Here is a 23,326-nt window from a genome sequence, read left to right on the forward strand (position 1 = left end):
CCCCTATTTTCGCCTACAGAAGGATACTTCTGCGAGCCAGACAAGCCAGATTTGGGGGCCCGGTCCAGTCCGTCTTCCGAACCCTGCGCATCACCTTAGAAGAGGTCACAGCAGCGCGAACCAGGCCAGCGCCTCCGTGGGAGTCAGGTGAGCGTAACAGTCTTTTGACTGGATGTTCCTCCCACGTATTCCTTATCGCCCCTCTCATCCTACCCCGCAGTAAAACTTCTCCGCCGGTTGCACTTTACGCTCTCTCAGGAGGAGTAACCGTCAAACACAAGATAACACTCAACTTGTCAAAACGGAACTGAGGCCAATGGGCACTGCGCGTGCTACATATACCTGCGCTGAAGTCGACGTCAAGACGGAGGCCTCCGGGGGACATCGACTGGCATCGATGCACAGCACCCTCTGCTGAACATTGTTCCCGAGGCAGCAAGCTGGATATTGGAAATATCAAAGGTAAGGAATACGTGGGAGGAACATCCAGTCGAAAAACCGTTACCATGGGTAAGTAACTTGTTCATCTAGTTGCTCTCATCTTAGTTTCACTCATGTCGACTCTCAAATACTGATTCTTGGTTCCAGACACTTGAGGTACTGAATTTCTGCTTCGCCAATTGGATTCCAGACCTATCACTTGGATATAAGACCCCAGGTTCTGTAAGAGGTTTGCAATACTTTTTTATATCTGGGATCTTATGATTTTACTGAGCGTTAATATCAATAGAAACCAATAAAATCACATATTCTTGCATTTGCTGATTCTTATATACCCAAGATATCCTTCCTTCCGACACTTCATTTGGCGCCTAAATTATTGTAATGCTATGTGTTTCCTACTACTATGTATTAAGGAATCAAACCTGACATATCTATTGTGGAAAGTCAGGTTTCTTATGTCCAAAGGGCATCATCCTTACGGATCACAGCAGTATCTTTTAAAATACTTAACCACTCATCAACAGTGATCACATACAGAGGGAACACTGAATATAAATCTGCTACTCCCCTATCCACATAGCATACAATACAGGTAGATGAGTTTGTGGGACATGGATGACCTACTCCAACCCAAGATCAAGGGTGATCTCTATACAATGGAGGCCACTCTGGAAACATACTCGAGGAAGTCTAAAGCTGCGACAGATATAATAAAATCAGCACCTGACCCTCGCTGCCATCCTTTCCACTTCAAAGATCAAAGGCTGCTACTGCAGCAAACGTTTAAGCCGTTAAATGGTGTGCCTTTTTAAGTGTTTGGCAGCAAATAGCAACTGGATGGTTGGGGAGAATAGTTTGCTCATCAGTGCGGTCATATTGTTTTCTGCAGTAATATCGAGACCTGTTGAAAGATGAGAATAAAATGGTAGTTTGAGGAGTGCCATCAACCTATGGGCCACAGATTTCACCCCACTCTAATCCAAGGGTCTAGTATCATCCAGCTACTCTACAAACTGAAAACAATTGTATTCTTACACTTGACTTTTCATTTCGGGACTACTTTACCTCTAGTCTCATGGGACTGCCTGTCTATGTTCTCGCTCATCTTCAGTCTATTCTTAAATCTGCTATTTGCTTACCTTTCTCTCTTCCTCCTCGTTTTATTGCCTCATCTCTTTCTTCACTTTACTGGCTTGCTTTTCTTGCTCACCTCTGTTTTTTTTCTCTACATTGTGTGTGTAGCCATGGTCTTGCACCACTTATTTCTTAGATCTGGTGTTAGTTTGTGTACCATCTCAGACACTTTGCTTTTCATCTCAATTTCCTCCGACAGTACCCAGTCGTCCATGTCATTTTCATTCATCCTCGCTCTAGGAACCTAAATTGCGGAATGGCTTTTCTTTCTTCATGTTTTAGTCTTCTAGATAGCTATTTTTCGTTATTCTCTTAAAATCGATCTTATTCTTGAAAATTAATTGTGCATCTTGTTAGGTTCATTTTGTAAATATTTCTAATTATTACTTTTTATTTAAGTCTGTGTAGCACTTTTGTGAACATTCTGTATGCATTTAATTAAATCCATACTTTATAAATTGTGTATTTTTCCCCAAGTGCTAATAAAATATTTGAAACCTCATTACCAACCCTTCTGAGTGTTCACTGAAGTGTGTCTTTGCCAAATTTTATACAATGTCTTTGGGCTATAGAGAAATTAGTGAAAAAATGCTTCAAAAACACTGGATAAAAGCAGCACCGATTGATCTTGCTTGAGTACTGTAGAGGCTCACAACACATGCATCTCTTTGGATATATAAGAACCATTCAGGTTAACGCCCGAAAAATGTGCCTAATCAGGTTTTTTGTATTTCTTTTTGCTGAAGTACAGTACTGTATCCACCTGTGTTAAAGCTGACAACGTTTTTATTTTAACATTAAAGTGCTTGGGTGCATACCACCTATGAGAAGATATTTTTTTGCAATATGAAGAAAGATTTTTTTTTTTTTTTTTTTTTTTACAAGTGTTTGTGTCTGCTGAAGTTTTCCTCCTAGCACGCTCCGGTTCAAATTTATAGCTCTCCACAAGGTTGTGCAAAAGGAATACCATGGTTGTCTGTCCTGAGGGATATGAAAATGCTTTTAGTTAAAGATAAAATGTAATTCACAGTGTACTTTGAACCATATTGTTTGTAAATTGTACTCAACTGAGTAGTCTATATGTTGTGTGCTAACCAGTGCCGGTGGATGTAGGAGATTCTCAGCAACTGACCAATGTCTTGTTTTTAGGCCTCAATAAGGTAAAATGTTACCATAACGAAGTTTGTGTCCTTGATTCAAAGGCATTTCATTCAGCAATTCATCCTATTTATTAAAAACGTTTTGGCTACAGATCAAATTTTTGTCACTTATCCAGCTAGTTCATCATATTACTAAATCTGTAATACAGAAAACTAAATCCACTGTAAAATCAGAAAGTGAGCCAACTATGGACATACCTTTGATCCGTAAAGGGTTTTCATTTCCTGCTCTTTTAGTCAGGCTCATTGGGACTTTCTCATTACAGGTGTATTACAGTTCACCTGGTCTCCTGGATTTAGCACCATTGTTACAAGTGAGATAAAAATCAGAGAGAGATTATTTTTACAATCTTAATTTAAAATTATGAAACAGTGCAAACATTAGGTTCACATGAACTTAGCTGTCAGTGATCATTAGAGTATCTCTTTGCATCATCCACAAGACTGTCCGGGGCATCTTTACATCTAGCTTTCCCTCCCTAAATACCTGCCGGACCAAGTCCTTCGGTCCTCTGGCTCCAAATCTCTCCAGGTCAAATGTTTCTGCAAGCAGAGAGTGGGAGGTAAGAGCCCTTTCCCCAGCTGGCTCTTCTGTCTGGAGTGGCCATCCTCCCCCCTCAGACTTGAGCTGGATCGTCTTAAGTTCCGGAAACTTCTCAAGACTTTTTTCTCCTCTTCCTTCCCTCTCCCTGCCCGTTCTAATGCTTCCTCTGCGACTGAGGCCTGGTCCCTTTCAAAGTCTTACATGGGCCAGATCACCCCCTACCAGAACCCCCAGCATTCTTGCAAGCAGTTTCCCTTGGGCTCCCTTTCCCGGACTAGTCCAACTTGGTGCTCCCTGTCCACCGCACTCACCTCCCCTTTCCCCTTTTCCCCTGGCACTTGCCACCTCGGCCCGCCCAGCAATTGCCTTGGGGGACTCACACTTCTACACTTCTCCCTCTACCTCCTCCCTCCTTGCCCTTAACACCTTGTCAAGCACTTGCACGGTAGGATTGTCACAAGTACTCCATCTCACCAACCATGTATCAACTTGTCACCATGATTACGCGTAGACCTCATTTACTTTGCACCTTACTTTTCAGGTAAACAAAGCAAATCTTTTTGGGTTCATGTTGATCAGCAAATCAAAGTCAAATTTCGAACATTAGAAGATGTATTGCCAAACTGATCAATTTACCTCCTGAGGAACCACTTCTGAACCTGAGTGGGGAAACATGTGTCTAGGTTTGGAATCAATAACTTCACCACAAGGACTTCAAAGTGGTAACATTGAGGACTGGAATTAGCAAAAACGAGGACAAAAAGTGGTATCATCAAGGTTTGTAATTAGCAACCAACTTTGATAAAAGTTTGGAACCAACAACCAATTTCAACCACACTGTCTGAAATCGCAATTAGGACGCAACAACTAAACCACAAAGATTCACTCAACCTTGAGATTGGACTTTAAACTTAAAGATTTTAACTGTATTTAACGTAATGCATTTTTTGACAAATAGGGAAGTTCAACTATACTGTCTAAAATCAACATAACTTTCCCTTTTTCCTTTTTTCAACACTAAAGCAATTTTTTTTTCATATCTACCATTTGCATTGTTCTCCTTATTTAGAGAAAGAGCGCAACCGTGGGACAAAACTTATCCATTTAGGATTGTCACAAAGCCAGTATAACCATTTTTTGTTCCACTTTTGTGATGCTCATGTCCCCTTGCCCCACTGAACCCCAATCATTCTCAGCAACTGACCAGGAAAACTTGGTGCCTGGAAAAACTTGTGTATAGGCGCCAAACAAAAGTCTAATAAATAAATAGCTCTCTCCCTTGCCCTCTCCCAATCATTAACCCCAGGTTACCATAAAGTGATTGCTTCACTGTCTGTATGCTAATCGCTAAATGAACTGTGATGTTGATCTAAAGGCCTTTGGCCTTATCTCACTAAACTCCCTAACTTTTCTTACTCTATCCAGTTGTTGATCTAAAGGGATGAGGGATTTGTGTCTTGCTGAGCCCCTGCTTCATTTGTTCTTTTTTTTCATGCTCACTTTCTTCTCGTCCTACCAAACTCCTCCTCCTAGCCAGGGGCGGGATGCCTACCCATGAGAAATCCCGAGCCAATCCTCTCCCTGAGGTGGATGGTGGAAGTTGAGTGGGTCCCAATTCCTGCCCCCCCCTCTAGTGCTTGTCTGTTTTGTTTTTATTTGCAGTTCACCTTTGTCTTATGCCATGCCTCTTCGACAAGATGCTTGTCAGTCATGTTGTGTTTCTTCTAGTGAGCCAACATTGGAACATGGAAACCACAAAAATAAGCAAAGTGAGAGCATGTGTAGAGTACCACACACACCAACCACAGAGGAGCCTTGACTTCACCACCAGCACCACAGGCTTCTGTGACATGATGCCGGCCAATAAGCGGAGAGAGCGCAGAGGAGCGATACCATCTACACACATTGGGCAGAGAAGCCGTGTGGTGCTGCCGGTATCCAGTGATATTATCGAATAGATAATGAAAAATAATTTCAGCAAACATGAAACAGCGAAAAAACACTATTTTTAAAAATATGCATGTGGGGTTAGGGTGAGTTTATAAATCTAGGGAAACGGGCGACTTTGGGGGGCAAACATATTAAAAATCCGTATTTTTCTGTGTTTGTTATATTGAAAATATTTGTTATAACATTTTTCAATAAAATCACACTAAACCGGTTCTGTCAGGTGATGGCGAGGGCACACGCCGCAGCCAATGAGCGCTAGAGACCTAATCAAGAGACACAGGATCTTGCAACACAGGGATTTAACTTTGAGGTGTCAGTATCCGGTGCCCTTAACACGAACAAGGGCTTAAAGTGCACTGGCCACCATTCCTGTTCCACAGCGGGCCTGTATGAAGGAAGAAGGCAGGGCTTAGCCTGCTACTTATAACTTTGACGAGCATCACAACGTCCTAGGTGGAGAAATTAGAGCTGAATTTGCCAGACCGAGAACAAATCCAGATAGGTAGAGGTGAAAATAAAAAGGACTGTAGCATGTGTTTTTTTTGGGGTGAGGTCAGAGAAGGAGGTGACAGACGAAGAGACCAGCAGGAAGGAGAAGCAAAGTGTGCAGGTGAAATCTGGAAAAGGTAAGGTAGTGCCTCGTGAGTGGACATGGTACATCATTGAGTGTGAGTGACAATATGGCTATGGGAAGGAGGGGGCGAAAGGCGGGGTTTCTGAGAGGCGGGAGCAGTTGTAGTACTGTGGAGGGGTAGAATCATTGCACAGTGGAGTCATTGCGCGGTTTTGGAGGGGAAGAGTCGTTGCGCAGTGGGTGGGGGAAGAGTCGTTGTGTGGTGGGTGGGGGGGGAAGAGCCGTTGCAGGGTGGGTGGGGGGAAGAGTCGTTGTGTGGTGGGGGAGAGAGTTCCAGCAAATGTAGGAGGGAGTGGAGTGGACAGCAACATCAAAGGGTGGATGCAAGGCCTAGAAAGAGTGTAAGACATCGGAGCATCGGACGATTGGAGGGAGACGTGGATAGAGATAAAGAAGAGCAAGAAGTTCAGTGTGAGGTTGTTGGCAAAGGGACTGAATTGAAATGGGGATTTGTTTGTAAAAAAAACAACTCCCAAAATGCTAGTAGAAAACTAACGATTGGATAGAGTAGGGAAAAGTTAGGAAGTCCCTGAGGGAGTTTAGCAATAGAAGACAAACTGCCTTTCGCTCCTCATCCCGAGTACAAGTCCGACCATGAGGGAGTGGAGTCAACAATCGCCATTTACCAAGGCCAAGACTAGCGAAAGTGGAAAGGTGGTCAGATCATTAAAATATATCAATACAAACCCTCAGACCATCTGAGTCTTAAAGTGACTCCAGTGGCATCTGTGACACTGTCTCTTTCCTTTTTGCTTTTCCAGCTAAGTGACACATAATTTAGCTCAACATGTATGTCTATTTTAGAAGTATTTCTGAATGCTATTTCCTTAATGCTGATGCTGTGCTGATTGACTTTGATTTATTTTGAAAAATACTGGTATGTTTATTTCTCAAATTGTTTTGACAAGAGTGTTTTTTAATTTTTTTTTATCACCGGCCCTTTCCTTTCATGCCTGCAGAGCAGCGGCCAGAGACTGCCTGCCTCTGTACATGCACCTCTCGCACTACAGCACAAGATCACCCACTGGAATTCTTCCTACCAACAATGCATTGGGGCTGGTGGGTGCCTGCAATTGTTTGCCTACACAGAGACTTCATCCAGTTCCAGTGGGACAGTTGATTGTGGTAGTCTGCTGTTCGGATTATCTAAGGCCCTATGGCGCTTCACGAAATTGCTTAGCCTGATCCTCATGTTACTGGAAGTAGACTGTTCTCATAGCCATATGAAAGGACACCTCCTACAGAGCTAAGGGTTCCTGATAAATTGGGTGAAATCCTACTTGACCCCTTCCTGCTCTTATCTTTTGTCAGGTTCTGCGTATGTGACAAATGAACTTCCGGGGCACCAGTGGGAATTGGGATTAATATCGGTATCTAAACCATCATCAACCCCACACCTCTGGTACACCAGAAGGGATACGGATAGATTGGAATACAAGTAAATTATAAGACTTCTTTCTCCAAATTTTGGTAACGTGGACGTAACAGCAGGCTTATCTGCGCAAGATCGTGGATGCTTGGTAGGTTTCTAACAGCGAAAATAGAATTATTGCCCAATGATAAAATGGACTGTGCAGTCAAGGTTGTATACACAGATCTATCTTATTATTACTACAACAGATAGTTCTAGCACACTACAATTACAACCCACACTGTAAAGGAACAGAGTACAGACAGTTTCACAAAGGAAAGGGATGCATCTGGATAATGACAGGAGGGTAGTTCGTAATCAGTCTTGCAGTTCAAGGTAATTTGGTTTCAACACCAAAGGGGCAAAGGATTGTAACTGTCTCTAGGGGCCTTTGGAGAATGACCAGTGGGCCACAATGCACCTGGTGCTGTAGACGTTCTTGGTGCTCGACAGCGTCAAGGTGGTTCCAGGGCGCTTTGCAGCCCGTGAGACAGACTTAGTGGCAGGATACAGCGGCGGGTACCAGGCGGCAGGCAGTTCGATAAGTGTTGCTGGCCAAGAATCATTGTCTCTGTGCTGGTTTGGCAGCTCTGGAATGCTGGTTGCGGTGTCGGGCGCGGTGAGCCAGATGCGGTTCGAGGACTCGAAATTATCCCTAAAAAGATGGATGCTGGCTGATGCTTGAGTCGCACTCATCTTGACTTCTTCACAGGGCTAGTGTCCTTTCAAGGCGGACGGCCCAAAGCTCAGGAGGGTGTTAGCAGGCAACATCCTTGTCCAGAGACTCTCTGACACTTCCCACCTAGGAAGCTTGCTGTCAGAACCTAGCAAGGCATGCTGTGTGCTGGCTGGATCCCGGTTCTGGTGCTGCTGGACGGGTCCTCTAATTCCTGTATCTCCCTCCGTTCCCTGGGAGATGTTTAGGGGCGGGGTCTTGCTTCCCTCTTGGAACTTCTTGGCCTTCCTTCGCTGGCAGAAGATGTAAGGTAAACAGTACCTTCAGCTTGGGTCCAAACAAGTCCTCCTTACTCCTTTTCGAAGTCTTTAGATGATCTGATCAGTGAGGGGCTCAGCCCTCTTTTAAAGCCAAACAGACACCAGTGATTGGTGCAGGCTAATCCCACCTTAATGAACCAATCCTAGGTACCCAGCAACAATCTTCAGTGATGCTTCAGGTCAGAATCAGAGTGCTTGGTAAGACAGGTGGGATTTAGGGGAATGTGGACAGCATATACTTCTATCTTCCTGTCTGCTGTACATCAAAGTGTCTCCCTAATTACTGAGCCCTATGTGCGCTTGGTCACAACATGGGCCTCCTTTGAAGTAGGGGTTTGCAGGCAGACTTTCGTCTCCTACAATTCACATACTTCCCTGCTCTGAAAGGAGTGGTTCCAGATAGGGCATTCACTGCCCTTTCATACCGAGGAGGGGTGTTAGTAGCAAGTTGACACATTGCATTACAAAGAGCTGTTGGTCTCTGGTCTCCATTGTTACTTCCTGCAACCAGGCCTTTCCTGAGGCCTGTTAATTAACATTCTTCCGTATTCGCTGCCTCCAGCAAGGAAAAACAATGGAGATGCAAAGCCATGAGGCCTTGAAATGCTTATCAGGCTGCACACGGCCAGAGGCTTTTGATGTACCCAGTTTTATGACGGTACGATAAGCTTCTTGCCAAATGACGGTATATCATGGTTATCGCGGTATAGCAGGTGGAGTTAACTAATCTTAACAAATATTTTCTAAAAGGTCATAAATTGGCAGATTTATCACAAAGAAAACAAGGCACCCAGGGCCAGAATTGGGCTTTTCAAAACGCACGCACACGCCATATGTTTAGAGAACATTATCCATTATAAATATATAAACACCAAAGCCGCCACCCCAAAGTAAACACTTTTCCTTCTTGGCACTGTATCTATTCTTCCTATTGGTAACATATTGATTTTGTGTCAGGCACGTGTGGTTTATGGAATGGCATTAAATCAGATTGAAAAGCACACTTAACGGTATGAACGGTGTAAACAATGTGACGGTTATTATTGTTCAATTAAGTGGTTCACGGTATCTTTAACGGTATACCGTTACATCCCTACCCACAGCTGTCAGGTGTCAGCTACACATGAAAGGGGAGGGTGGCGCTGGTAAACTGTGTCCTCCCACAGTACATGAATATTTTTCAGCTCTGCAGTGAGCGTGGAAAATATGTGCGGGAATGGCCCCACATATTTTCCAGAGGCTGATCTCCCATCGTGCATTCTTTTTAAGTAAACAAAAATCAAAAAGCCCAGGCGAGCGCAATCTCCCTGTGTGGATGGTTAAATTCCTCACAGCGTATACTGAGAATCTTATCATTTCTCACCCCTGTTCTCAACAAGTGCAGTGTCCCACAAAGTACCTGGAATGTATCTTCATCTATTACTGCAATATTTCCTTTTTTTCAACAACCTTTTTACCCTGGACTTGGAGGCCCTGACCGAGCTTCATTGGTGACTGGACCACATTGGAGTGTGGCATGGCCATAACTCCTTATGATCAGCACTGGACATTACTATTGTCTGATAAAAGCAGGTTGGTCTGGAGACTCACTGCTGCAAGATCTTCACTGGAGTGAAGAGGTCCCTGGATGAATTGCCCCGGTCTACTGCTGGGAGAGAGATGGGCTATCCCACTTTTGTTGAGGGGGGGGGAGATGTTCCCCTCCCCCCCCCCCCCGAACTGATGTCTGTACTAATCATCAATTCATTACTAACAAGAAAAGCATCGAATTGGGCCTTACTAACATGTACCAACTCCATTTTAAGCAACTCGCCTGAAACCATCTTTTACTAGGCCTGAAAATGAACTCTAAAAGGTCTTTCTCTTTCCCTCTGTCCCGCTCCTCACACCGCCAGCTCCAGCCCCCACCTTCCGGCCTCCTGTCCGCTTTGCACAAACCCAGTTCTCACGGAAGTTCAGCTATTCATTGTTGCAACCTTCAGTACCATCCCAGAACAGATGAGCTCACTGCACTGAGAGACCAGAGCAGGCCCCCGCCAGAGTGCCCATTCATCTCCACTAACCTGCCTGTGTCCCTCTTTGACCCCCCAGCCTGCTAAACTGTAAACTACCAGGCCCAATCCCCCCTCTCCTTTGATACAAATACACATCTGCCCCCCTGTAGTTACCCACACTCAAGAACCGCCACTCCAGACCTACCTATGTTTCTCTATAACCATAACACTTGTCTATTCGTACCATGAGGCATTAGGTAGATCAAAACCTCCAAGGTGGGCACCTGGTAGAGGGAGTCTAGGTTAATGGGCACCCGGGTTGCAGAGGGTACAACCCCTTCCTATAATTTGTTCCTGAACTCTGAGACACCTACATTCCTACCTGACTTTACTAGTGTCATTTGTCTCATGCTATGAAATGCTGTTTTTGCAAAGATCAGTTAGTCAGGGAAAGTGTCATTTTGCTTGTTTGACCTTCACCTCGCAAAAGATGAGCCCAGCTGACCCACTTGCCGCAGAAGTGACGCCTAAGCACCCACCAACCCTGTGAAGTCAACCCATATGGATCCATACAACCCCGACTACTTCATCCAATGATGTCTCTGAATTGTGCATTCGTAATATGTTATATGTGGCGAGTTTTCACTTTATGATATGCTGCCTATGTAATGTTTGGCAGAGCGCTGTCCGGGCAGCTGAGTTCTCTGCGTGCACACTTTTCTTTATATAAACTTTGTTCAACTTGCAATCTATCTCCTGGTCTCATTCCCTACTGGGGTGTGTCAATTATTCTGATTTTGGGATATTGTGTCGGGCGATGGGCACCTTCACTACTAAACTTCTGGATCTAACTTCTTTATTTGATATTTATCCGCTGAGTAGGTACAGGGTAGACACATTCATCCTCCCAAGGATGGGCAGCATATCCTTAGTTTGGAAGTCAACAGCCGTGGGGCACATGGGATCCATGTTGTTTGTTGAATTGGTAAAAGACATTTGCCATTACTGCTTGCACCGTTGTCAGACTGTTAGAGCATACAACCTTCCAGGCCTTTTCAGTGTAATATCAGACTGAACACCTGGTACTTGGTGGATCTAAGCGACAAACCTGAACCCAGCATTACTTGGAGTATTACAGAACCGCTGGAGCCACTTCCAAGTCTTCTGCTTTTCTGCTGGCATCTAATCATGTTGTTACCCAGTTTCTTCAGCAGGGGATACGTTCCCTTTGCTCTGACTTTGGATGCCTTCTTGCCTTATAGGTCCCAGGGACGAGTATACTTTCTCTTCAATTGTCAAGATAGCATGGTTTCTAGCACCAGTTGACCTGGAGAGCTTTATTCTGTCGTAGTGGCACACTTTACATGATGGAGTTCTAGTTTGATTCTTCTGGCAATTTCATCCCACTTTCCTGGAATCCAGATCTCCTATGAAATTCCTCTGTGGAGAACCACACTATGCTGCTGGACGGGATGCTAGAACTGGTGGCCTGGAAGCTTTTCTGGTTCACTGGATTTTCCAGGTGTCTGAATCAGCGAACTTCCTGAAAATACTCGTTCGTCCCGTACCCTTTAGTCCATCCCTGTAGGCAAAGCCCAACATGGGGATGGTACCGGAAAACTTTGCCAGCAAAATATTTAGCTTCCCCTTTAAATTTAGTCCAGCGCGGGACGCAGCCCTAGACGTCGAAACACTCGTCAAGGCACTGCCCTCCAGCACCTCCCCTCAGTCCCTTTTTTGGCATGGACGGTGTCAGACCTACCAGCTAGGCGCAGAGACTTCAACTTTCTGCTTGCTCCCTGTTTTATTTTTCAATCGTCTTAACCTCCCTCGGGTGCCTCGCCTCCTCCGGCGTATGCCGGCTATAGGAGGCCCCATGCACTCTGTCTTGAATGTCTGGGCCCGACCTTCGCTGGGAGGCATGCATGGCTTGCAGCGCTATGGGTCATCGAGCATTGAAGAATCGATTGTCGCCTTGGCGGGAGATCTTCCACACTTCTCCAGCTCACCTTAAAGACTTCTATTTATCTCTTTTATAGCGCCATTCACCCATAGGGCTCAACGCACTTATAAGACCAAAAGACAACAGAAAAACAAATAGATGCAGGAAGACAAAAGAAGACAGAGAAGATGGTTTTCGCTACCTCCCGTCAAGACAAGGTAGTCCCTTTTGTTGGTACGTTTTATCGGTGTGGAGACTCCTTTCCAGGGGTTCCTTTGGGCAAAGGTTCCTTGGTTTAGGTTCTGGTAGGTCAAGACGGGGATGTTTTCGGAGGGATGCTCAAGTTCATCCTTATCAACCTCAAGGGGCAAGGGATCATCGTGTTCTAGCTCCACAATCCAGCATGACTACCTGCAAAGTTGCAGAGGGTGCACAGCCTACCGGAGTTCGCTCCAAGGTCGTGGGTCAGGGCAATTCTAAAACCGGCCGGCCGAGGGCTCTGCACCTACCAGAGTGATGTCTGAGGTTGATGCTTCTGTTTCAGGTTCAGGACACAAAACGTGTTCTCCAGTGTCTGAGCCAGGATGTGTGTCTTGCCCTTCGCACCCACCTGCCCATAACGTGGTGCAAGGCCCCAAGATGCCGGAAAAGGATGTTGCAGAGCCTGCTTGTCCGGTGGCCATTTTGGATTCGACTCGGGGCCCACCGTTTCTCTACCCCATTAAATGGGCCTTGCAAGAAGGTCCCAATTTCCTTCCCTCTGGAAGCGGCGGCGGACTGTATTGTACAGGTGACTGGTCTCCTCAGGGGTACATCTACCCACCGCAGCCTTATGGCTACATGTCTCACATGCCTGGTCTCCGAGTGCTTCCTCCTCATGCGTTCCCCACAGATGACTGTCATGATCCCTACCCCTGACCTTACTGGCAAGTCAGCCTGCCAGGTAGGGTCCGGTTTTGGGGTTCCATTATGGCCTTTAAATCTCACCCGAGACGCTTGGAATCAGTCCTGGCGCCTTTGGCACCAGGCTCATAATCACTATGGAGAACACCTTTAGGTTGGGACTATTTTACTTGGAACTACTTTATTGGGGGCTTCAGTGAACATGGAGGCACTCGTATAGCTCAGTTCCCAAGAACTGAGCAATGCGGTACAGTGTTTATGGTGTGGCTGGCCTGGGACAACTTTAGTTGGACTACTTTACCTGAATACTATTTAAACCACACCCAAACAGCAGAACACGCTTCACGTTATTCTGTTGTTTGCAGCGTAACACTCACCGTGTCCAGACGGATCTCCAGTATTCTTTGATGCCAGCTATTCTTGGAACCGCGTGCCTGCAGAGAGAAAAAGAAAATTGTTATTGGTATCCTATCTGTGAGTAGCATCCTGTCTCCAGCCGTCGTCGGATCCTGATTCTGCTTACCTGGAGACATTTGATCCAGCGAACTCCATCATCTGGGCACTGCATGCTTCCTGGAACGCAGCAACCTGAAAAGGGGAGAGAGAAGGACAGCATTAGTGAGCGCATACTCGCGCTTCCACTCGAACAAAGAAAATCACAAGATTCTTACCGGATCAGTCTCCTCTTGTTCAGCATCATACGGGAACATCACTGCAACGGGCGAAGAGCACCGTGGCCTACGAAGGAAGGGGAAAGACACAGGTTAGCATATACAAGACAAAACAGCTCAGCGCATCGCGCATTAGTCACCAGACAGCATCGCGCACACCGCGCCTTCATTTACTGGCTCGTGTTCAGCTCCAACCCGCACAAAAAACTCAAAAATCTCTTTACATACCTAAAGAGAGGAAATAAGACATTAATAACAAGAGAAAGGAAGGAAGGAAAGAACAGAATAGAATACAAAGACTGTAAAGCAGCAAGACCTACCTTAAAGACACAAGGGCTTGCACCAGTGAAGCAACTTGGTCGCTCACGCCCACACGAGACTACGCACCCCTGCCACAAAGAGCAGGACGGAGAGCACGCCTTCTAAGGAATTAAGGTGAGGAGAGGGCCAATGGAAGGTTTTGAATCCAAGGGAGGTGGGGAGACACCCTACCAGAGACAGTTAAGTCTTGAATCCAGCTCTCTGTATTTCAGGCTCAACTTCCATCGGAGGCACTACCCAGGGATCAGGGAAAGGGTTCGAGGCGCATATCATCCAACCAGGGCTGGCATCCCCGTGGATACCAGGTAAGCGTAACAATGACGGGGTCCTCAAGGATATAGCGAAGAAGTTGATATCGCAATTGGTGTCTCCCTGGTCCTCTCCTCTGGGCCCTCTTCTTGTTCCTCCAGCACTGCCAGTGCCTGTCACTTTCCCGGTCCAGGCCTTGCCGGTTATCCAGACACCTCCGCCGCCTCAACGACCGTTGGATCGGTCTTCGGTTCCAGACCAAAGAGCCACCCCGCCGGCACCTGTATCCCAGGGTTCGAACTCCCCTGAGCCTGTAAAAAAGGAATGGGGGGCCATGACAGCGCCCAGGACGATGAACCCTTGGCATGTGTTGAGGCCTTTCATGACTGCCTTCAAGGCCTTGCATGCAGATTTCTTGGGGGGGTGGGGGTCCCCTACCTGAGGAAGCCTTCGAGGACCTGAGGTTTAGGGCAAATGCACCACAAGCCGGTCTGGCATTCCACGCCAAAAATATGTCCTGCAGGTGGCGAGAAAGGTCTGGGGAAAAGCCCAGGGCCAACGCCCAGATGAACAAGAAGTTTGACAGCCGGTTCAGGCTGACGGACGGGGAGCCGGTCCTCCTGGTCGTCCACCCTCATCCTCACTCATCAGTGGTGGCTGCTGCCTCACTCTATTCTAAACCATCATCTTCATCGTCTTCCTCCTGGGAAGCCGCCTCCAGTTGTCTCTCCAAAGAGGACAAGGTCCTTGAGTCTTTGGGCAAATGGTGTTGATGTTACGCCATTTCAGGGCTGCATTTGCGGCAGGCCAATGCTGACACCCTTTTAGCCACAGCTAACTAGAAGCTGTGGCGAGAGTTCAGAGTTTGTCAGACCTCCCTCTGGAGAGGCAAGCCTCCTTAAAGGCCGGCCTGGCGGATGACTGAGCCGTTGTGCAGGACCCTCATGGAGTAGTCAGTTTCCCACATCGGCACAGCCAGTAGAGGGCTGTGCCTGGAGATTGAGATAAGGACGACGGCGTGGATGCATGCCACTAAGTTTTCATCTGACATGCAAGAGCGGATCCTAGATCTTACCTTTTAGGACGTGGACCTCTATCATTTGTCCACTAATGACAAACTGACAAAGAAGACCACCTCCACGCAAACCGCCCTTGGCCATTCGGACTAAGCCAGGGCAGAAGTCCTTCCCTCAGTCTTAGGACAGGGCCGTCTTCAAACCTCTGCGCTTTCATCGGCTTCAAGGGGTTTCAGGACTGTGGTACGCAGAGGCCTGACGGGTCGCCCAGCGATAACACGAGGACGAAGCCGAGGGCTTCGCGAGGATTTTTCCTTTCTCCATCCTCAACTCCCGCCTCAGATACCAAAACGCAGTGATGTCATGCTCGAGGAACGCAGCTCCCCAGTAGGGGGCCGGTTGCCTGTCTTTCAGGACAGCTGGAAGCTTTATTTCAAGTCCCTGGATCCACGGCCTTCAGTCTTCCTCTTGCTTTTCCTCTACCATCCTCTTCTCCTTTACGTTCGATAGGGTCCATGGCCCTTTCAAAGGAGATTGTTGCTCTTCTGGATATGCAGGCGGTGGAACCAGTTCCTCTGTCACAGTGGTGCTGGCTTCTACTACAGGATTTTTGTGGTACCCAAAAACAACCAGGGTGCCTGAGGGTTACTTTTTTGTCTTGCAATTGACCCTCATGAGGTCAAGATAAAGGATACATATCTTGACAGAATTTCAGTAACTCAAAGAAACTCAAACCAGATTGAGTCGTTGCTGCTCTTTATTTGTTTGATTTTGTTAGTTTGCTGCATTGTTGTCCACAAATGTGATACTGGCTCTTGCACTGCTTTACATGAAAATGACGGTTCTGTACATTTGCTCTTGTTTTGTATACACATTTAACTGAAAAATAATTTTTCACTTATGGAAACTCTAATGTACGTCTATTTATTTCTGTATGTGTTAATTGAAAAGTGAAAAAAAGAATACTAACCGCTTACCAGCAAATGAATAAATGCTGAAAAAAGTTTTTTTAGAAACTGCACTTATATTTGCATGATTTAATCAGCGGATACAGTGGCACCTCTGTTGAGGATGAGAATGGGCAGATTGTTACAGGCCCTGTAACCAAAGATCTTGATGCAAGTAAGAGTAGACTTACATGAATTGGAGTAAGTCCCTAAAAATATATGTGGCAAGATGCCTCAATGTCACATAACCTGCAAGCCCTTAACCCTTCCACTAATTGGGTGGCCCCTCAAGTTAGCCCCCCCTCCCCTGCACTTGTCATTTCTCAACCTGTCTTTACCGCTCGAACACTTGAAGATTATTACTTGCGCACACATAGCAGAGTCTCTGTGCGCAGGGGACTGGAAGTTTTCCATAGACCTCAAGGATGCATACCTTGATGTCCCCATTTACCAGCCACATCAGAAGTTTCTGCAGTTCACGATTATGTTGTACCACTTCCAGTACAAGGTGCCCCCTTCGGCCTCAATTCAGATCCTCGTGTGTTCGCGAAAATGATGACTGCAGCCGCGGATCTCCTCCGACTGGAGGGCCATCACATATACCCGTATCTGGATGACTGGCTTTGCAGAAGCAGACCAGCTCAGCCACTTGGGGCTCAACACCTACAAGTGGGAGTTGGACATCAACTCCTTGTTGCCCAAGTTCTGGAGATGGGAGTTTCCGCATCTGGACTTATTTGCATCCCCACTGATCTCCAAGTGCCCCCGGTTTGAGATCTTAGGTGGGGACCTGTTCTAGCTCTGGTGGCACAGTCACAGGTGCTATTTAAGCATGTATTGTGCATTTGGTAACCGCTAATACAAGTACATTTTGTTTCAAAGCGCCCACAGGGCAACAGGGATGGAACATGGGATTGAAAATGTAATGCACCAGAGGATAAAGACGGACCTACTAGGCCTTGTGAGCATTCAGAGCATGCAAGTGCAGAGAGGGTAGAGGGGAAGAGTGAGTGGGGCGGGGGTAAGTGCTGAAGTTCCTGTACGTATGGGTGAGCAGCCGATGAAAGCGCCCAATGTAGGAAGTGCTAGGGAGCTTTCAGCTGCAATAAGTAGGTAAGTGCTGACCTACAGTGGCATAGGCCAGTGGGTGCCAAGGTAAGTGCTGTGGCCGGGCGTAGGCTGAAGGCGATTGGGTATGAGAGTCCAGGGCCCCGAAGGACACATAAGGGCTCTGGTCAACAATCTCAGCAGCTGGGGGATTAGCAGAGGAGGTGAAAAGGAAAGTCTTGAGGAGCTTTTCGAATTTGAGGAGATCCAGCTCAAGACGAAGAGGAAGCGGTAGGCTGTTCCATAAGAGGGAACCAGCTGAGGAAAGAGATGAGCCACCGGCCCACTGTCTAGCGAAACACTTAAAACAGAGAGATGGTACTAGAGGAACGTAGAGGTTTAGAGGGAGAGTATTTAGTAAGAGTAAGTTGCAGATAGCATGGTCCCCCGCCCCAGACGGCTTTATAGATGATGCAGAGGAATTTCAATTTGATTCTTGCAGCAACCGGGAGACAGTGAAGAGTTTTTAGGGCAGGAGAGATGTGGTCCCCGGGCTTGAGGCCAAGCATAATCTTGCTTCCCTATTCTGGATTAGTTGGAGGGGTCGCAGGAAGGAAGAGGGTAGATTCAAGAGAAGGCTATTCCAGTAGTCTAGCCTAGAGAGAACCAGGCCTCTGGTAACATTGAGCTTCTGGTAGAAAGTGAGAATTCCTTTGAGTAGGAAGTGTTGAAAGTGGGACTTCTTGGCAATGTTCTGAATGTAAAGGAGGAAGGAGAGCGAGAGAGGAGTCTAAGATGACTCCAAGTTTCTGGCTTCAGATGGAGAAGGGAGAGACCCCATAGAGGATGGCGAGAGTGAGGGGAAGAAAGAGGGAACATGGGCCCCTATAGGAAGGATCTCCGCCTTGCTGGCATTGATTCAGAGATCGTTGGAAGTGCACCCGAACGGGATGGCAGATAAGCAGTCGGGATCAAGGAAGAAATGAGAGAGAAATAAGAAGTTTGAAGAAGAGTTGTCATCTGCATCGCACTGGAGGTTGGGGAGAAGGTGGAAATGAGTACCAGTCGAGCAAGGCAATTGTTAAAAGCCAGGGGGAGAGGTTGGATCCCAGGCGACACCACAGATGGAGAAAGGAGTAGGGGGAGGAGAAGGTGCCCAGAATAACCTGAGACGGACGGTCACTTAGGAAGGAGGTCAGCCAGTCCAGTTCCCGATCTGAGATACCCAGAATGTCATGATGCCTACCCCCGGGCATCAGGATCAAGCCCATCAGCCCCGGGAGCAGGCATCCAGACATTTACAAAAACCCCAGCAGCCCCAGCTAGGGGCTGTCTGGGTTCAGTCCTGGCGCCGTAAGCGCCAGGCTCATAGACATTACTTACCTCATGCAGACCATGCTGCAAATAAATCCAAGCCAACGTGAGGCCTGGATGGGACTATTTTACTACAGGGACTATTTTTTACTCGGGTCTGGTCCTGGGGAACTTCTTTCCTGGGGCTACTTTGGAGGCTATTTAAACCACGCCCGAACAGCAGCACATGCTTTGTGTTGTTCTGCATCCAGCAGCGTGACTCACTGTGCCTGCAGCCAGCATCCAGTCTTCTGCCACGCCCGCGTGCCTGCAGCCAGCATCCAGTCTTCTGCCACGCCCGCCTTGAATCCGGAGCTCCTAGAATAAAGAGGAAGAAAAGGACAAGGTTAGAAAACTAACTTATTTCAAATTCCTCACCTGATTCCGGATCCATTTCATCTCCCGACCTGGAAAGTACATCAGTCCTGCACGCGTCGCTTCGCCAGCTCCAGCACGGCGCCATACTCCCCAGTTCTCACAGCATCTTTCGATCCGGCACTGTCCATCATTTCTTCTCCGTACTCCGGCACCTAGGGGCACAAGAATAACAAGGTGAGCCAAGGGAATCAACAAATACCTCTTACCACCATAGACTTACCTGATTTACCACCGGCTGTATTATTCTCCATATCTTCATATGCTGCATCTGTAAAGAGGGAGAAAAACATGTTAACGCATGCAATAGTTACTGGACAGCGTTGGGTAACAGATTCTTACCTGAACGCCAGCAGCAGCTACGAGACCTTCTCACGAACTCAGTTGCAACTTAAGGAAGGAAGGGGACAAGAGTGAACATCGGGCACATTGAACTCTTTGAACTTGATACTTACCAATCCCGCCTGGGACTTCAGAGTCAATGCTTACCGGAACTCTCCCAACGCCTTCAAACCAGTGAAGTAACTGGTATCTACGCGCCCCTACAAGACCCGCAGGATGGAGAGCCCATCTTTTACAAACCTAAGGTGAGGTTACTAAGGGGATATCGGAGGTGATTAGTGGGGGAGTTGGGAGGCCATCACTAAAACCCGCAGGTGGCTAATCCCTGTCTCCACTTGCAGGAAAATACTTCTTCGGGTCCAGCAGACAAGACTAGGCGGGCCAGTCCTGACAGTCATCCCATCACTACGCATCACGTTGACGGAGACCGCAGCTGTCCGGGTCCGTTCGACACCCCTGTGGGGTCCAGGTGAGCGTAACACAGAGTATCATGGAGTTGTTTTATGAGGATGGAGTGGTTGACCGTGTCAAAGGCAGAGGAGAGATGAAGTAGAATGAGGGCAGCTGGGGAGCCTGAATACAGAAATGTGTGCAGTTCTTCATGGGTATACAGCAGAGCAGTTACTGTGCCTTTGGATACTCTTGCACTGTTGCTGCAGCAAAGTTCTGGATTTCGGTGGGCTGCAGCCTCATCCTGATTGCCCTGCACTGGCCGTCGAGGGCGTGGTTTTCGGATCTACATTTGTGCTCTATTTGTGCTCCTAGAGACCTGTCCATCTTCCGATCCCCAGCAGGGGCTTTCTGAGACAGAAGAGTGGGGCAGTGGAGCATTTACATTTTTGAAATTGTAAATCCATCCAAGATTTGATCGCCAGGTCTTCAAGAGGTGTTGGCACGTGCTCTCCTATTTGGATGAGCTCACTCCCCAGATCAGGCATTGGCACCCTTGTACCAGACATGCAGACTGTTACACAGCTTGGACATCTCCCTGAACGTCTGGAAGTCTCTGCTTTTGCCGTTCCAGTCATACCTATTATTTGGGCGGTTTTGGCCACTCACCTGGGATGGTCCTTCCTACCCGAGGACAGAGTGGCAAATATTTTCAAGATGGTTCATATTTTCCAATCGCAGGAAAAGGTTTCTGCCTCAGGTTTTCTGTGCTTGCTGGGTCTCATGGCCTCTTACATCCTTTGAGTGCGAGAGACACGTTTGCATATGATGCTACAGTGGCTTCTAAATCACCAATGGTCTCAGTTCTAGGAACAAACATCAGATATTCCTAAGGACTCAGGCAAAGTGTCCAGAGACCTCGAATGGTGGTCCTAGAGAGACAGCATACTGCGTGGGTTGTTCTGACAACTCAGGCCACAACTGAATAGTCACAGATGTGTGCATGAAGGGCTGGGTCACTCACCTCCAAGGCTTTACAGTGAGTGACCAATGGTCCCCGTCAGTGCCGTGAGCACATAGCATATCAGATTGATTTAGCTGAGGGTTTTTAGGCTGGCTGTGGTTGCCATTCTCCCTTCTGTACGAGGTAAGATTATGCCGGTTCTGACAAACAACACAGTAGCTATGCACTACCTCAACAATGTGGGTGGTATGGGCTCCTTGCCTCAGTGCAGAGAAGCAATGAGGTTATGGTCCTGGGCTCTGGAGAACAGCATGTCTCCGACGACCGCTCATCTGGCCGGCAAGGAGAACATGCTAGCAGATGACTTGAACAGACATTCCTCAACTTCTCTGGAGTGGGAGCTCTGCAGGGAAATCCTAGAGGAGATGTTCTCCTGCTGGGGTACTACTCAAGTGGATCTCTTTGCTTCCAGTGTGACCAGACGGTGCACTTGGTCCTGCTGCAGGGAATTTCCTCAGCAAGCTTTGGGGGACGCCTTGACATTTGATTCGGTCTTTGACATACTCGTGTTCCCACAGATCCCCGTCATACTGCGGACTACTGCTGGACATCGTTCTCTGCCCTCCCTGGCACCTACTTCAGATATAAGACCTACACTCTCATTTGGTGTGGCGGGGTCCTGCACCTGAACCTCTGCAGCCTTATCATGCATGGTGCTGAAAGGTTGAGGTGTAAGGAGTGGGAATTGTCAGAGGATTTACTGGACGTACTTTTCTCTCTGCTAGGAGACCAGCTACCAAATCTGCTACCAAATCCATCTATGCTTGCAGGTGGCGTATGTTTTCATCTTGGTGCTCCAAATTCTCTGTTCTTGATTTTTACTGTCTTTGGCCCGCATATGCCTGAAGAAAGGCACTGTGAAGATGTATCTTGCTACCGTTTACATTTTCACGGGTACCCCGGAACAGGGCTCTTTTTTTCATGATCCGCCTCATCATACAACCACTAGTTTGTTGTTCTGGCGTCGATTTGTAATTTGGCATTAACAATTCTTGTGGGTACTCTGTTTGAACCCCTTCATTCTTGTTCTTTGGGATTGCTCATCATTAAGGTGGTCATCACTTCTGCTAAATGGTTGAGTGAACTCCAGGCGTTATCAGTCATACTTCCCTATTTGATTTTCTCCGTAGAGGAGGTGACGTTGGGAGAGACCTTTTTTTCTGATGAGTGTTCTCCGATTTGCATCTCTGTGAGAAGATCCATCTGCCAGTCTTTTTTCCAATGCCTCATCCTTTCAAGGCAGAGGTACAATTTGTTGCCTGAAACTGGTGTGGGCTCTCGGCTGCTATGTCTCTGGGACGAGGGAGGCCCTGAAAGACTACCAGCTTTTCTTTGGTTATGCTGGTGGCTGTGCTATAGATGGTTACCATCTATTCACCTGCTTATCTATTTATTATCTTTCTCTCGGTCTTCATGCCCTGTCCTATTCCATCAGGATAACCCATCACACTTTTCACCTGCTATGCTCTGCTCGCAAGCATTATAATTCAAATGTTTCCTGTCCTATCTTCTGACACTCTCCTCCAATGTCATTTTGGTCTTCTAAGAGCTTTTTCAGTTTGCAACAAATCTCATTGAATTCTTGACCTATTTCTTCACTCTAATTTTCCTTTTGTATGTTTAACTGAAACCTGGATTACCCCGGACAACTCTTTTACTCCAGCCTCCCTTCGTGGTGCTTTCACTTTGTTCTCGCATACTCATCGCCCACATAGGCCTGGTGGGGGGGCACAGGGTTTCTCTATAATTCCTACTGTACTCTTCTTCTTCCTCCTCCTCCTCCTCCTCCTCCTCCTAGACTCCCAAGCTCCCCCTCCTATGAATACCATTTCTTATCCTATTCTAATCCTTTCCCTGTCTCTCTTGTTGTCTATCGTCCTCCTGAGCCACTTCTGGATTTTCTGGAACGTCTTGATCTCCTCTTATCCCACCTTTTGCCTTCTTCTTTGCCTCTTTTTCTTCTTGGGAATTTCAACCTTCCCTCCTCTAATTCATTGTTCTATTTGCCTCTTTTACTCGCTGACTCATCATTTGCACTTCACCCCAAACCCCCATATCAGTCTGGTTCCTGTATTGATAACATTTTCTCCTCACTTCCTCCTCCTTCTCCTGTATATTCCTGCCCCTTTTATGCTTCAGATCACCTACTACTTTTTCTGTTTCTCCTCATGATCTACCTACTTCTTCTTCTTCGCCTGTTTACTCACTGCAATTCTTCATTCAAACTCTTAATTCTTTGAACTCTTCTTTTCCACTAATAGCTCAGCCCCAACATGCTCGCCTTGGAAACAAGACTACACAAAGCAACACAGATTTGATGCCCGGGTCCGCGCTTAGAAACCTCTGGGTATTCAGCGCGTTATAAATACGCAACTAAGTCATATTCCTGCCTCGATGCCCCTGGGCTGTGTGACCACTTTAAAAATTAACTGCATCTCCCCTCTGCCTCGATACAGCCGCTAGTACTCTATATTTTACT

At 47.0% G+C, this 23,326-nt stretch overlaps 1 protein-coding gene across 1 annotated transcript in view; it reads left to right on the plus strand.

The window, feature by feature from the left end:
- FAF1 (Fas associated factor 1) overlaps nt 1–23,326 on the plus strand; it is a 2,829,503-nt gene that overhangs the window by 963,154 nt on the left and 1,843,023 nt on the right. The gene's annotated exons all lie outside the window — the stretch shown is intronic.

This window comes from Ambystoma mexicanum, chromosome 1q (genome assembly GCF_040938575.1).
Source record: "Ambystoma mexicanum isolate Mex_15411 chromosome 1q, UKY_AmexF1_1, whole genome shotgun sequence".
NCBI lineage: Eukaryota > Metazoa > Chordata > Amphibia > Caudata > Ambystomatidae > Ambystoma > Ambystoma mexicanum.